The following is a 14,751-nucleotide window of genomic DNA, read 5'->3' as shown; positions in this document are numbered from 1 at the left end:
TGTGACACTATGGAGTGTAATCCACCAGTATCCTATATCCACAGGGATTCTCCAGGCAAGAATACTGGAGCGGGTTGCCATGCCCTCCTCCAGGTTGGTAACTGGTATCTCCTATTATATTGATGAAGGAGGCTTCTGTCTAGATAAATAATTTGAGTGACTCAAAAAAGTTCCTGTTCTCCAAAATATCTCCCCATGGCTTCTTCACTGATTAATGCCACCATTACATTTTTAAATGTTTCCTTTTCATTTCCTTTCCTTATTTCCTCCTTTACTTTCTTTTTCTTTCTTCCTTATTTCTCATATACTGATAAAATACCCATTGTGGCAGATATTGCTTGTTGCATACATATTGCATGCCCATTACATGTCTTCTTCCTTACTAACAAAAAGCTTACTTTGTTTATGGTAGTTGTGGTTGTTCAGTCACTCAGTCATGTCTGACGCTTTACAGTCCCATGAACTGATGCACACACCAGGCCTCCACTATCCTCGTGGAGTCCTCCACTATCTCCTGGAGTTTGCTCAAATTCATGTCCATTGAGTCAGTGATGTCATCCAAGCATCTCATCCTCTGTCATCCCTTTCTCCTCCTGCCCTCAGTCTTTCCCAGGATAAGGGTTTTTTGTTTTGTTTTGTTTTTTTTTTTTTTCCAGTGAGTCAGCTCATTGCATCAGGTAACCAAAGCACTGGAGCTTCAGCTTGAGCAGCAGTCCTTCCAATGAATATTCAGGGTTTATTTCTTTAGGATTGACTGGTTTGATCCCCTTGCTGTCCAAGGGACTCTCAAGAGTCTTCACCAGCACCGCTGTTCGAAGCCATCAACTCCTAAGTGCTCAGCCGTTGTGGTCCAGCTCTCACATCTGTACACGACTAACAGAGAAACTATAGTTTTGACTATAAAGATCTTTGTTGGCAAAGTGATGTCTTTGCTTTTTAATACACTGTTTAGATTTGTCATAGCTTTCCTTCCAAGGAGCAAGCATCCTTTTAACTTCATGACTGCAATCACTGTTCACAGTGATTTTGGAGCTGAAGAATAAAGTCTGCCAGTGTTTCCAATTTTTCCCCACCTATTTGCCATGAAGTGATAGGAAGGGGTACCATATTCTTAGTTTCTTGAATGTTGAGCTTTAAATTAGACTTCTCACTCTCTGCTTTCACTTCATCAAGGGGATATTTAGTTCTTATGCATTTCTGGCCATTAGCATAGTATCATCTGCATATCTGAGGCTGTTGATATTTTTTCTGGCAAACTTGATTCCAGTTTGTGATTCATCCAACCTGGAATTTCCCATGATATACTCTGCATATAAGTTAAATAAGCAAGGTGACAATATACAGCCCTGATTTACTCCTTTCCCAATTTTGAACAAGTCCATTTTTCCATGTCCAGTTCTAACTATTGCATCTTGACCTACATACAGATTTCTCAGGAGGAAAGTAAGGTGATCTGGTATTTCCATCTCTTTTAAGAATTTTCCACAGTTTGTTGTGATCCACACAGTCAAAGGTTTAGCATAGTCAATGATGTAGAAGTGTGTGTGTGTATATATGTATATATATATATATATATATATATATATATATATATATATATATATATTTGTAATTCTCTTGCTTTTTCTATGATCCAATGGATGTTGGCAACTTGATCTGTGGTTCCTCTCCCTTTTCTAAATCCAACTTATGCATTTGGATCTTCTCAGTTCACATACCAGAGAAGGCAATGGCAACCCACTCCAGTATCCTGCCTGGAAAGTCCCATGGACAGAGGAACCCGGTAGGCTACAGTCCATGGAGTCACGAAGAGTTGGACATGACCGAACAACTTCACTTTCCCTTTCATGCATTGGAGAAGGAAATGGCAACCCACTCCAGTATTCTTGCCTGGAGAATCCCAGGGACAGAAGAGCTTGGTGGGCTACCGTCTATGGGGTCACACAGAGTTGGACACGACTGACGCGACTTAGCAGCAGCAGTAGCATCAGTTCACATACTGTTGAAGTCTAGCTTGAAGGATTTTGACCAATCCCTTGTTAACATGTGAAAGGAGCACTATTGTTTGGTAATTTGAACATACTTTGGCATTGCTCTTCTTTGGGATTGGAGCAAAAACTGACCTTTTCCAGTCCGGTGGCCACTGCTGAGTTTTCCAAATTTGGATTTGCAATAGATAAGCTAGAATTCAATCATCGCCACTATCTTTGTTCATAATCACTTTGTTCATAGTGATTCTTTCTAAGGCCCACTTGACCTCACACTACAGGATGTCTGGCTCTAGGTGAGTGATCACACCATCTTCAGTGATCACATCTGGTTATCCAGGTCATTAAGATCTTTTTTGTACACTTCTGTGTATTCTTGTCATCTCTTCTTAATCTCTTCTGGTTCTGTTAGGTCCATGCCCTTTCTGTCCTTTATTGTGCCCATTTTTTCATGTTCCCTTGTATCTCTAATTTTCTTGAAGGTACATCTAGTCTTTCCCATGCTATTGTTTTGCTCTATTTCTTTGTCTTGTTCACTTAGGAAGGCTTTCTTATCCCCTCACTATTCTTTGGAACTCTGTATTCAGAAGGGTATATATTTCCTTTTCTCCTTTGCCTTCCACTTCGCTTCTTTTCTCAGCTATTTGTAGGACTAACTCAGACAACCATTTTGCCTTCTTGCATTTCCTTTTGTTTGTGATGGTTTGGGTCACCACCTGCTATACTATGTTATGAACCTCCCTCCATAGTTCTTCAAGCACTCTTTCAGATCTAATCCCTTGAATCTACTTGTCACCTCCACTGTATAATCATAAGTGAGTGATTTAGGTCATACCTGAATGGTCTAATAGTTTCACCTACTTTCTTCAATTTAAGCCTGAATTTTGCAAAAAGGAGTTGATAACCTGAGCCATAGTTAGCTCCAGATCTTGTTTTTTTGCTGACTCTATCGAGCTTCTTCATCTTCAGCTGCAAGAAATATAATCAATCTGATTTTGGTATTGACCATCTGGTGATGCCCATGTGTAGAGTCATTTCTTGTGTTCTTGCAAGAGGCTATTTGCCATGACCATTGTGTTCTCTTGGTTAAACTCTGTTAGCCTTTGCCCTACTTCGTTTTGTGCTCCAAGATTAAACTTGCCTGCTACTCCAGGTATATCTTGACTTCCTATTTTTTGCATTCCAATTCTCTATGATCAAAAGGATATCTTTTTTGGGTGCTAGTTCTAGAAAGTGTTGGAGATTGTATTTCTGGAGACCATACACTAAAGTATATTGTAAAATTCAGAGTGCATGTGAAATGTATTTTGATGTTTCAGAGCTGCTAACCTCTCTGTTAACACTAGATGATATTGTTGAAGACATAGGTAAACATTTTTGTAAGAAACTGACCTTTCTTCAGCAGCCCCAAATGAAAGGAGTGGAAATGTTCAAAAACTGCTGGCTACATTTATTAATAAACAATTATCCAATTTTGTGAAAGACAAGAGAAATGTAAGGCATAATTTCTTCAGTTGGGGAGCTTACAATCTAATTGAGAAGACTGACTCATGAAACTATTATAATAATTTAGTGCAAAGTTGTGCAGTAGGAATCTGGAAAAGAGAGAAATCACTGTGAACTGCAGAATGTCAGGAAAAGCTATTAAGTTAAAGCATCACATGAAAATGTGATATTTTCAGGCCTTTCCTTTGCAAGGATTCTTTTTGTATAACTTCAATAAAGATTGTAAGCAAAGGTGAAAAAAATGCAGAAAATGCATATGTAGAAAAACAGAAAAAAAAGTGCAGAAAAAGAAAATGCAGAAAAATATTATTCTTAAGATCTTGATTTTATCACTGTTTTTTTTTTTTTTTGCTTTAGAATCCCATACTTGAAAAAAAAAGAAAGAAATTGACAATACCTCACAAATTTAAAACAAAATGTTCCATCTCATAGTTGACACGAAATGCTTCTTCACATGAAATCTGTTATAAAACATTTCTAATTCATAATATGACGAACCTAGACAGCATATTAAAAAGCAGAGACATTACTGTGTCAACAAAGGTCCGTCTAGTCAAGGGTAAGGTTTTTCCAGTAGTCATGTATCGATGTGAGTGTTGGACTATAAAGAAAGCTGAGCACTGAAGAATTGATGATTTTGAACTGTGTTTTTGGATAAGAATCTTGAGGGTCCCTTGGACTTCAAGGAGATCCAACCAGTCCATCCTAAAGGAGATCAGTCCTGGGTCTTCATTGGAAGGACTGATGTTGAAGCTGAAATTGCAATACTTTGGTCACCTGATGTGAAGTGCTGACTCATTTGAAAAGATCCTCATGCTGGGAAAGATTGAGGGCAGGAGGAGAAGGGGACAACAGAGGATAAGATGGTTGGATGGTATCACCGTCTCAATGGACATGGGTTTGGGTGGACTCTGGCAGTTGGTGATGGACAGGGAGGCCTGGTGTGCTGCAGTTCATGGGGTCGCAAAGAGTCGGACATGACAGAGCGACTGAACTGAATATGAAGAGAGAAAATAATATTTCATATAGTGTATAATGGGCTTCCTAGTTGGTGCTAATGGTAAAGAATCTGCCTGTCAATGCAGGCAATGTAAGAGACACTGGTTTGATTGATCCCCGGGTTGGGAAAGTCCCCTGGAGGAAGGCATGGCAATCCACTCCAGTATTCTTGCCTGGAGAATTCCATAGACAGAGGAGACTATCAGGCTACAGTCCTTAGGGTCACAGAGTCAGACATGACTGAAGGAACGTGGCACACATGCATACACATAACATGTAATAATAACAATATTCCCCATGAAAATACTTCTTTATTACACTATATATAAAACATTATGATGTTAGGTAAATTTTAAAACCTTGCTTGCAACTAAGTAACTCTTTGATTATGAGATAAAACAAATTTCAATAATGGAACTCTTTGTGTTAAAATGGATGTACATTAAAAATATTAACTTGCACTACTAACTTCCAGGTTTTCTTTTAAAGACAGATGTTGACTTTTACTGTAAATTAAACTTTTTTATTTTTAATTTATAATATCTTGTCACATTTTTTTGGTTCTTATGAATTTTATACTTTAACTGTTTGTCACCAGTATATTTAATGGAAACAGTGAGTACAGCAAGGTGTAAGGATAAGTAAGTTTTAAGAAACTGGCCCTTGCATTGTATGACTCAGTGTGCATTTATTCAGGCAAGATTGAGATAATATTAAAGTATGAGAGTTTCGATCAGAGTTTCAGTCTTTAGCAGAAACTAGTATAATATTGCCTATATCTTGCAAGATTATAAATATGCATAGTCTTTCCCATGCTATCTATCATTAATCTTATTATGAGGTTCCCCATAATGTATAAAGAACAAACTAAACTCCCCAAAACATACATTATTCTAAATAGTTAAGAAAAATGCTTGTTCAATTTAGAAAGCTTTCATGGAATAAAGAAACAAGTGACTCAATTTAGAAAATATTGGTTAATTATTCTTGAGGAATAGCTTATGAATTCCTCCTGAAAATTTAAATTGTGGATGGATAGAGTTACTTCATAGGATAATAACAGCATGTAATTACAGATAGGGGCTCCAAATCCTTTGTTTTATATTAATTTGGTTATTGGAAGGTAATGGATGACTGGTCAATTAAAAACACCAAACAATCTAACCACCATTCCAATGATTAAATATAAAATAGGGTTTTTAAACTACTGAATTGTTGTTGATTTACAATATTATATTAGTTTCAGGTGCACAGTGAGTCAGTATTTTTACAGACTATATTAAAAGTTATTACAATATAATGTCTATAATTCCTTTTGCTATAAAATACATGCTTGTTCCTTATGTATTTTATACTTAGTATTACCTATCTCTTTATCCTACACTCCTAGCTTTCCCCTCCCTCTTTCCTTTCTCCTCTGGTAACCACTTTTGTTTTCCATATCTATGACTCTTTTTCTGCTCTGCATATACATTCGTTCTTTTTTTTTTTTTTTTTTTTTAGATTCCACGTATACGTCACATCATACAGCATTTATGTTTCTCTGCCTGACGTCTTTACTACATAATATTCTCTAGGTGTATCCACATTGCTATAAAATCACAACCAGCTCATCATTCACAAACCCAACCAAAAAAAAAAAAAAAAAATTAACAACCCATTAAAAAAAAGGCCAGAAGACCTAAACAGACATTTTCCCAAAGAAGACACACAGACTGCTAATAGGTAGGTGAAAAGATGTTCAACATCATTAATTATTCAGTTCAGTTCAGTCACTCAGTCATGTTCGACTCTCTGTGACCCCATGGATCATAGCATGCCAGGCTTCCCTGTCCATCACCATCTCTCGGAGTTCACTCAAACTCACGTCCATCCAGTTGGTGATGCCATCCAGCCATCTCATCCTCTGTCGTCCCCTTTTCCTCCTGACCCCAATCCCTCCCAGCATCAGAGTGTTTTCCAATGAGTCAACTCTTTGCATGAGGTGGCCAAAGTACTGGAGTTTCAGCTTTAGCATCATTCCTTCCAAAGAACACCCAGGACTAATCTCCTTTAGAATGGACTGGTTGGATCTCCTTGCAGTCCAAGGGACTCTCAAGAGTCTTCTCCAACACCACAGTTCAAAAGCATCAATTCTTCTGCACTCAGCTTTCTTCACACTCCAACTCTCGCATCCATACATGACCACTGGAAAAATCATAGCCTTGACTAGATGGACCTTTGTTGGCAAAGTAATGTCTCTGCTTTTGAATATGCTATCTAGGTTGGTCATAACTTTTCTCCCAAGAAGTAAGCATCTTTTATTTCATGGCTTCAGTCACCATCTGCAGCGATTTTGGAGACCAGGAAGATAAAATCTGACACTGTTTCCACTGTTTCCCCATCTATTTCCCATGAAGTGATGGGACCAGATGCTACGAACTGCATTTTCTGAATTTTGAGCTTTAAGCCAAATTTTTCACTCTCCTCTTTCACTTTCATCAAGAGGCTTTTAAGTTCCTCTTCACTTTCTGCCATAAGTATGGTGGGATCTACATATCCGAGGTTATTGATATTTCTCCCAGAAATCTTGATTCCAGCTTGTGCTTCTTCCAGCCCAGCGTTTCTCATGATGTACTCTGCATGTAAGTTAAATAAGCAGGGTGACAATATACAGCCTTGACATACTCCTTTTCCTATTTGGAACCAGTCTGTTGTTCCATGTCCAGTTCTAACTGTTGCTTCCTTACCTGCATATAGGTTTCTCAAGAGGCAGGTCAGGTGGTCTGGTATTCCCATCTCTTTCAGAATTTTCCACAGTTTATTGTGATCCACACAGTCAAAGGCTTTGGCATAGTTAATTATTTGGGAAATACAAATCAAAACTGAAATGAGATCTCACCTCACACGTGTCAGAATGGCTCTCATTAAAATTTCTACAAGTTACAAATATTGAAGAGGATGTGGGGAAAAGAAAACCTGTACACTGGCAGTAGAAATGTAAAGTGGTTCATCCAGTATGGAAAACAGTATGGAGTTTCCTCAAAAAAAAAACTTAGAACTACCATGTGACATAGCAATTCCACTCCTGGGTATGTATCTGGAAAAACAAAAACAAAAACTAAAACAAAAACAAAACAAAACAGCACAGTAATTCATAAAGATACAAAGACCACAAATAGCCAAAGTAGTCTTGAGAAAGAAGAATGGAGCTAGAGGAATCAACCTGCCTGACTTCAGACTATACTACAAAGCTACAGTCATCAAGACAGTATGGTATTAGCATAAACACAGACATACAGACCAATGGAACAAGATAAAAAGCCCAGAAATAAACCCATGCACCAGTGCGTACATTATTTTTGAAAAAGGAGCCAAGAATATACAATTAAGCAAAGACAGACTCTTCAGTAAGTGCTGCTGGGAAAACTGGACAGCTACATGTAAAAGAATGAAAATGAGGATGCTTCCTAACACCTTATACACAAAGATAAACTCAAAATGGATTAAAGACCTGAATTTAAGACCGATAGCTATAAAACTCTTAGAGAAAAACATAGGCAGAACGCTCGATGACATAAGTCAAAGCAAGATCCTCTATGACCTACCTGCTAGAGCAATGGAAATAAAAACAAAAGTAAACAAGTGAAACCTGATTAAACTTAAAAGCTTTTACACCGCAAAGGAAACTATAAGCAAGGTGAAAAGACAACCCTCAGAATGGGAGAAATAACTGACAAAGGATTAATTTCCAAAATATACAAGCAACTCATACAACTCAATACCAGAAAAACAAACAACCCAATCAAAAGGTGGGAAAAAGACCCAAACAGACATTTCTCCAAAGTCGACATACAGATGGGTAACAAACACATGAAAAGATGCTCAATATCGTTCATTATTAGAGAAATTCAAATCAAAACTACAATGAGATATCACCTCACACTAGTCAGAATGGCCCTCATCAAAAAGTTTACAAAAACTAAATGCTGGAGAGGGTGTGGAGAAAAGGGAACACTCTTATACTGTTGGTGAGAATGTTAATTGATACAGCCACTATGGAAGATGGTATGGAGATTAAAAAAAAAAACAAAACTAGTAATAAAACCACCATATGACCAGCAATCCCACTCCTAGGTACATACCCTGAGGAAACCAAATGTAAAAAGACACAGGTACAAAAGCACATGTACCCCAGTGTTCATAACATGGAAGCAACCTAGACGTCCAATGACAGGTAAATGGATAAAGAAGTTGTGGTACATATACACAATGGAATATCACTCAGCCATAAAAAAGAACACATTTGAGTCAGTTCTAATGAGGTGGATGAACCTAGAGCCTATTATACAAAGTGAAGTAGGTCAGAAGTTCAGTTCAGTTCGGTCACTCAGTCGTGTCTGACTCTTTGTGAGTGCAGCACACCAGGCCTCCCTGTCCATCAGCAACTCTCAGAACTTACTTAAACTCATGTCCCTCGAGTCAGTGATGCCATCCAACCATCTCATACTCTGTTGTCCCCTTCTCCTCCTACCTTCAATCTTTCCCAGCATCAGGGTCTTTTCTAGTGAGACAGTTCTTTGCATCAGGTGGCCAAAGTACTGGCGTTTCAGCTTCAGCATCAGTCCTTCCAATGAATATTCAGGACCCGTTTCATTTAGGATGGACTGGTTGGATCTCCTTGCAGTCCAAGGGACTCTCAAGAGTTTTCTCCAACACCACAATTCAAAAGCGTCAATTCTTCAGTGCTCAGTTTTCTTTACAGTGCAACTTTCACATTCATACATGACTACTGGAAAAACCATAGCTTTGACTAGATGGACTTTTGTCAGCCAAGTAATGTCTCTGCTTTTTAATATGCTGTCTAGGTTGATCATAGCTTTTCTTCCAAGGAGCAAGCATCTTTTAATTTCATGGAGAAAGAAAAAGGCAAGTATTGTATACTAACACATATATAGGGAATCTAGAAAGATGGCACCAAAGAATTTATTTGCAGGGCAGCAATGGAGAAACAGACATAGAGAACAGAATTATGGACACAGAGATAGGCGAGATGGTGAGATGTATGGAGAGAGTAATGGAAACTTCCCTTACCATATGTACAATAGATAGCCAATAGGAATTTGCTGTATGTCTCAGGAAACTCAAACAAGGGCTCTGTATAAACCTAGAGGGGTGGTATAGGGAGGAAGATGGGAGGGAGGTTCAAGAGAAATGGGATATATGTATACTTGTGGCTGATTCACCTTGAGGTTTGACAGAAAACAACAAAATTCTGTAAAGCAATTATCCTCCAATAAAAAGATAAACAAATACAAATTTAAAAAAAGAAAGGAAAGGTACACACACCCCAGTGTTCATAATAACATTATTTACATTAGCCAACATATGGAGGCTATCTAAGTGTTCATAAACAGGTGAAGATATTATGATATATTATCCATAAAAAAGAATGAAATTCTGCCATCATTCCAATTTGGATCAGCACTATTTAATATGTGCATTTCTATCTGAGTAGATGGGTTCCTTCAACATTGGAAGTGAATATGTGCTTATGTAAGAAAAAATATTTTATATGATTTAAGGTTAATCATTAATAAATAAGTTATTTTGTAAACTAATCTTTTTCTTTTATAATTCAAGGAGATGCAGTTATATAAAACCTTTCTGTATGAAGAGTAATGTTGTACATAATGAGATGAATGAGATAAAGCTCCTGTGCACAAGTGTTCAAGGTAACGAAAAAGAAATAGTGAAAGTTACTCAGTGGTGTCCAACTCTTTGCGACACCATGGACTGTACAATCCAGGGAATTATTTAGGCCAGAATACTGGAGTGGGTAGCCTTTTCCTTCTCCAGGGGATCTTCCCCTCCCAGGGATCAAACCCAGGTCTCCCGCATTGTAGGCATATTCTTTACCATCTGAGCCACAAGGGAAGTCCACACAAACTGTCATAATACAAGCAGAGGATGACAAGTGCTGTAGTTAAGAATACAAAAGTACTCTAATATTGCTTTCTTATTTAGGATACACAATAAAATGTTTAAATATAGCTCTGTAAACATGCTTATGAGGAATTTAACTATGTTGGTATGGTTAAGGAGATTTCTGGGGCTCTTAGTATAAGTATACAGCTTATAAATCCTAAATAACAATCTCAAATATGCCCTTACACTATCTCAAATATCAAAAGCCTCAAATAAGATTTGGGATAAACTAGACTGTTATTAATTTCATTCTGTTGATGACTAAAAGGAACTTCTTAAACTACCAAACGCACTGTCAGAGGCACAACGTGCTGTGACAGCATAGACAGGAAAGAAACAAAACATAAGACAGAGATTTTGTGGTTAAGGTTTTGAGTAAGCCTTCAGAATGGATGTGGTGTTATTTAAATTTGTTGCATAGTATGAATAAACTTGAATGTAAGATATGTTGGAGTGCAAAAAAAAAAAAGACTATATAGACAGAGGAAATCAGAAGGTAGGTTAGGAAAAGATTTTGGAGGACTTTCAATGCTGCTGAAAGGAGTATGGGCTTTATGATATAGGTAATAAAGAAACTTGAGTATCAGCATAATAAAATGTAGTCGTATTTTTAGATAGTTTTATTTTTTTGCATGCAACGTGAACACTATATTGAAGTGGAAAGAAATTGTTGTTCAGTCACTCAGTCGTGTCTGACTCTTTGCGACCTCATGGACTGCAGCATGCCAGGCTTATCTGTCCTTCACCATCTCCCAGAGCTTGCTCAAACTCATGTCCACTGAGTTGGTGATGCCATCCAACCATCTGGTCCTCCATCCCCTTCTCCTGCCTTAAATCTTTCCTAGCATCAGGGTGAAAGAAATTAATGGTGTGGAAAACATTTGTGGACATTGTAATAGTTCAGGTAAGAAATTTTGAGGGCTGAAACTATAATAATGATAGCACACATGTAAGGAAAGAGATACTCGAAAGATTACAAAGGCAAAATCAAAAGTACTAATTATTTAGATGTGAGGAGGAGAATGAAGAGTATACAGTGACCCTATGGAAGATCTAAATAGACGTTTCTCCAGAGAAGACACATAGATGGCCAAAATGCATGTAAAAAGATGCTGAACATTATAAATTATTAGATAAATACAAATCAAAACAGCAGTGAGGTATCACCTCCCACAAGTCAGAATGGCCATCATCAAAAAGTGTACAAAATATGAATGTTCAAGAACGTGTGGAAAAAAGGGAATCCTCCTACCGTGTTGATGGGAATGTCCAACCTAGGCAGTGTATTACAAAGCATAGACATCACTTTTCTGACAAAGGTCCATATACTCAAAGCTAAAGTTTTTCCAGTAGTCATGAGTGAATGTGAGAGTTGGATCATAAAGAAGGCCGAGGAACAAAGAACTAATGTTTTTGAATTGTGGTGCTGGAGAAGACTCCTGAGCATCTGTTGAACTGCAAGGAGATCAAACCAGTTAATACTAAAGGAAATCAATCCTGAATACTCATTGGAAAGACTGGTGCTGAAACTGAAGCTCCAATACCCTAGCCTCCTGATGCAAAGAGCCAACTCATTGGAAAAGATCCTGATTCATGGAAAGATTGAGGGCAGGAGAAGGGGCATAAGAGGATGAGATAGTTAGATAGCATCACTTGTGGGCTATAGTTTATAAGGTAGCAAGAAGTCAGACAAGACTGAAGTGACTTAGCATGTACACATGCATGCACTGACTCAATGAACATGAATTTGAGCAAACCACGGGAGATAATGGAATACAGATGAGGTTGCAAAGAGTTGAAAGAAACTGAATAACAACAGCAAAACAGTCACTATGGAGAATAGTAGGGAGGTTTGTTAAAAAACTAAGAACAGAGCTAACCTATGATTCAGCAATGTCACTTCTTGGCATATCTCTGGATTAAACTGTGATTTGAAAAGATACATGCACCCAAACATTCATTGCAAAACTATTTACAATAGCCAGGAGATGAAAGCAACATAAATGTCCATCAACAGAGGAATGGAGAAAGAAGTGGTACATGTAGACAATGGATTATTACTCAGCCATATGAATGAAACAATACATGGATCACCCTGGAGACTGTCATACTGAGTGAAATAAATCAGACAGAAAAAGACAAATATGATATCATACGATATAACTTATATGTGGAATCTAAAATGGATACAAATGAACTTACCTACAAAACAGAAATAGAATTACAGATATAGAAAATCTTATGGTTACCAGGGGTAAGTGATGGAGGGACAAATTAGGAGATTGGAATTGACATATACAGAACTATATATAAAGTAGATAACTAATAAGGACCTACTGTGCAGCACAGAGAATGCTATTAAATACTCTACAATGGCCTATAAGGGAAAAATCTTTTTAAAAAGTGCATATATGTATATGTATAATTGACTGACTTTGCTGTGAATAATAAAATATATTCCAATACATTTTTGAAAAACAGTATATGGTGATCCTAGATTCTTGTGAAGATGGTGATGCCATTAACAGAGTTGAAGAAACAAGAAGATAAATAAATATAAAGATAAATTCCATTTCAAAAAAATTTTATTGAAAACTATTGGTTTACAATGTTGTGTTCAGTTCAGTTCAGTCGCTCAGTCCTGTCCGACTTCCTGCGACCCCATGAACCGCAGCACGCTAGTCCTCCCTGTCCATTGCCAACTCCCAGAGTTTACCCAAACTCATGTCCATTGAGTCGCTGATGCCATCCAAACATCTCATCCTCTGTTGTCCCCTTCTCCTCCTACCCTCAATCTTTCCCAGCATCAGGGTCTTTTCAAATGAGTCAGCTCTTCACATCAGGTGGCCAAAGTATTGGAGTTTCAGCTACAACATCAATCCTTCCAATGAACACCCAGGACTGATCTTCTTTAGGATGGACTGGTTTGATCTCCTTGGAGTCCAAGGGACTCTCAAGAGTCTTCTCCAACACCACAGTTCAAAAGCATCAATTATTCAGCTCTCAGCTTTCTTTATAGTCCAACTCTGTGCTAGTTACTGCTGTATAGCAAAGTGATTCAGTTATACATATATATGAATTATTTTTTAAAATATTCTTTCCCATTATAGTATGTATGGGGAAAAGATGGACAAATTATTCAAGAAATGGTGCTATGACAATTATTTGAAAAAATGATTTTAATTCTTATACACCTAAATAAAATTTAAATTTAAGAGCTAAATATAAATTTTGAAGCTATAAAATATTAAAATAAATGAATAACATATCTCATCTATAACAATAAAGATATTTCTATGTATTTAAACAAAAAAGTAAGACTTGATTAATGGATTGGGTAACACTATGAACAAAAGCAAATAATAGACCAGAAAAAAAGTATTTGCAGAGTGTATTATAGGCAAAGAGTTATTGTCCATAAGGCAGAGTTTTTATAAGCTAATTAAGTGAAGATAAATATTTGATTTTGTTACCATTTCCTTGGCTTTATTTTTTCTATTAATATCTTTCTTTATGTTTCTTACAGTTTTATTGAGATATAATTGGCATACAACACTGCATAAATTTAAGGTATACAGCATAATGATTTGACTTACACAATGAAATGATTACCCCAGTAATTTTACTGAACATCTATCATCTCATATAGACACAAAATTAAAGCAATAGAGTGACTTCCCTGGTGGTCCAGTGGTTAAGACTCCATGCTTGCACTGCCAGGAGGGTGAGTTCAAACCCTGATTGGGGAACTGAGATACCACGTGCTGTGTGGCGAGGTCAAAAAAGGAAATAGAAAATAGTATTTCCTTGTTATGAGAACTCTTAGAATTTGCTATCTTAACAACTTTCATATATAACATACAACAATGTTAAGTATATTTATTATGTTTTATTCCTAAGTCTGTAACTTTTGAATATCTTCATCAAATTTTCCCTCTGTAACTCCCAACTCTTGTAACCACAAATCTGATCTCTTTTTCTATGAGTTTATTTGTTTGAAGTATAATGGACCTGCAACACTGTGTTAGTTCCTGGTACAGAAATAGTGATTTGATATTTCTATACGTTTCAAAGGGATTACTACAATACATATAGTTATGATCTGTCATGTAATTATGTATTATATTACATAATTATTGACTGTATTCTCCACACTGTACATTTCATACTCATGGCTCATTTGTTTTACAACTGAAATTGTGTACCTGTGAATCTCTCTCACCAATTTTTCTCCTACTCCCTACCCAACTAACACTTGATTTTGAAAACCATGAGCTAAGATCATAAACAA

The sequence above is a fragment of the Bos grunniens genome, chromosome X (assembly GCF_055505025.1).
Source record: "Bos grunniens cultivar Pamir isolate PY7600 chromosome X, Bosgru_T2T1.0, whole genome shotgun sequence".
Classification (NCBI taxonomy): Eukaryota; Metazoa; Chordata; class Mammalia; order Artiodactyla; family Bovidae; genus Bos; species Bos grunniens.
The sequence above is the reverse complement of the archived record's forward strand: the minus strand, read 5'-3'. Positions refer to the sequence as shown.